The sequence below is a fragment of the Agelaius phoeniceus genome, chromosome 6, assembly GCF_051311805.1.
Source record: "Agelaius phoeniceus isolate bAgePho1 chromosome 6, bAgePho1.hap1, whole genome shotgun sequence".
Classification (NCBI taxonomy): Eukaryota; Metazoa; Chordata; class Aves; order Passeriformes; family Icteridae; genus Agelaius; species Agelaius phoeniceus.
In genome coordinates, this window is record NC_135270.1 from 40562364 (window position 1) to 40565282 (window position 2919).

Consider the following 2919-nt stretch of genomic DNA (forward strand, 5'->3'; position numbering starts at 1 on the left):
TGTTACGTGCTGATGCTGTAAAGGCTGAACAACAAAGTGCTGATAATTGCATACATTTTTATAATTGAAAAACAACTTATCGAAATAAAATTGAGTACTGCCAGTATCTTGGAATAATGGACACAGTTTATTTAACAACTTTATATCTCAGTTTTCAGAAATGTACGCACAAAATAATTAAAGATGTGCTAATAGAAATGAAGTCTAGACTCCCCTCTATACGGAGTAGGCACGCATTATAACCAGATTCATTAGCAACCAAATCTAAACCAGCTCTCTCCCTTTACTCCATGACTACCCGTTTCTGCTGTCTCACAACAGGGGTGAAAAAACAGCATCAGTTCTCTTTTCTTGAATCTGGTCCTGGGGGAAATGTGTCTTCCATTTCCCCCTGATTGGAGAGAAGGAGCCTGTAGAGGCAGATGTTGCTATGAAAGTAAAACTACAGAAAATTCCCAGGGCCAGTTCTCTCATCAGGGACCAGTGCTTCTTCACTCACCTGCACAAGTGACTTGAACCAGCATAAACAACTCAGGTAATTGCTGTGCTACTCCCACTGTGGATTCCACTAAAATTCCCCAGGCAGTCAAGATGCAAGTTCTGCAGCAGCCAAACTCATCTGGCCTAGAAGGATGCAAATGAAAGGAACTTATGCGCCTACATGTCTCCATATTTTAATATCTACTCAACGACTCCCCATTGTTGAGCTGGTGATGATTCAAAGGACTTCCAAGATTACTGAGCATCTTAATGTAAAACAGCATCAAGCTTTATGACTCAGTTCCTTTGGATTACCAAAGCAGCATCAAGAAAAGTTGGTTTATGAAGTTAGTAGTTCTGCATTTGTTGTTAACTTTGTTGGATTATATTGGATCTGTAATGAAATGGCATGCTGAGTTAGGGAAACTTTCCTGTCTGACCATCCAGGACCTACTCTGGCAGTCACACTCTCACCCACCTAAGCTGGGACTGAAATCCCTTCCCAGTGGGCAGCCCCAGTGAGCCTGACTCCCCACACACCCCCATACTCACACAGTCAGACAAGGTTTCCTTACCATCTCAAAGCCAGGTTTCCCACAGCAGAGTCCCAATCCTTAAAATAATTCAATCATGATGAAATAACTAAACAGCTTGAGCTGGGGTCCTGAACAAAGGAAACCCTAGGTTTTTTACCCTCACAGTCTAAGCAGGGAACATTTGGGGGCCCTTGGCTCCTGCTGTGTCTCTGAGTGTCTGGTCACCTGGTTGGGCCACAGGTCCCTGAGCTTGTCAAAGGGTTGGCAGTTCACAGCCTCTTACCTCCAACTCCAGACATCCAGAGAACTCAATCTGCAGCTTATACTGCAGTGCAAACCAAGCTACCTGCACTGAATATATTCCTCAATATATTTCCACAGTACAGTGAAATGGTCTTTTACTGTTACTGCTGCATAGCCATTTAATGAGCTCCAGCTTTTTGGGATTGTGTTTAAAAATTCAGTCTCAGAAGCTATTACTTTCATTTTTGTTAGCTTAAATAAATGAATCTGTCTAAAGCTTCAGGCCGCCACAACTGTGGCTGAGTGGTCCAATATGATAAATGCCAGACTTTATAGATTCCCTGATAGAATCCATCTGCAGGGCCAGTATGGCACTGAGGCAGCCCAGTCTCTGAGGCTGTTGATTCTGGGTGTTGAATCACTTTTCCCTGCCTTGTACAACAGAAATATGCTTCAGCTTGACTGAAAATTGATTTCACAGTGCAGGCTTTTGTTAATATTAATGCAATGCTTGCAAGCTGATGGGATAATTACCTCAGAAAAAGACATGCATCTAATTTGCTTGCAGACTTTATGGAGTGACCAGGTGGTTCCAGCAGGTAGCTGGTCAATGGTCTTTTTGCTGAAGCACTAGGCTGTCAGTATGATTCCTCCATTAAGCCACTCACTGCACATTTAAAGCTGAGGGAGATAACTGTGAATCTTTATGCTGCAAATCAAATTTTCAAATGTTCTGAAAGGCCGTGAAGCCATATTGCACATCTTGGAGGGACTGGAAAAAAGAAATCATTCCAAAGTATTTCAAGGCAAGAGATGACAGACATTTACCAAGAAGTGACCACTGATTTTTTTCACAGTCCATTGTGGATCAGAAGAGGCAGTGTTCTGAGGGAGCCTCAGGAAACCTGATTTTGCTAGCCTTGACAGCTGCTGTTGGGTTACTTCCATAGCATGAGGGTTTTCACTGCCTATCAGCACCAGGAGTGTGCCACGAGCAGCTGTGCAGTCAGGAATCACACATGGCTCCAAAGTTATGGGTTAGCCATAACCAAGTTAAAGTTTACAGGGCCTGAAGGTCACTGATTCAGCTGCTAATGTCAGGACCAGAGGCTGCCAGCTTCTTCAGGTGCTCTGTCCTGGTCATGTACAGATAACAAGCTAAAACCAAAGTGCAAGTTTTTTTAAAATTACTCAGTCCTTTATTGTTTTTTTTTAAGTACATTGCAAAGACATGTATGTTTCTGGAATTAGTAACTTGGGTATATTTTTTTTTGTGAGCTACAGTGAACTCCAGGAGTTTTCCATCATTAGCAAGAAGAGACAGAGCAGCAAGTCAGAGCAAAGCCTAAACAGAAACAAAGTATTAGTAGGAAACAGGTGTTTCCACGTGTGCTGTAACAACCTGGAATAATGTGTCTTCCGTATTGATTTATGTGGAAAAAAGGAGCTCAGCAGATTGAAGGTTTCCATAAGGTTCCGGCATAATGTTCACCGGTACGGTAGAAATCCATATAAAAAAGGTTTACTCGAAGAGGAACCAGGCTGCAGCTGAAGACTGCAGTCCTGGTAACGATCCCAAGGGAACGGGGGGATCCCAGGCACCGAGCTGTTCTTGTCTCTTTTCGGGGCGATGGGGGAGCAGCCGGCGGCAGCGTCGCCC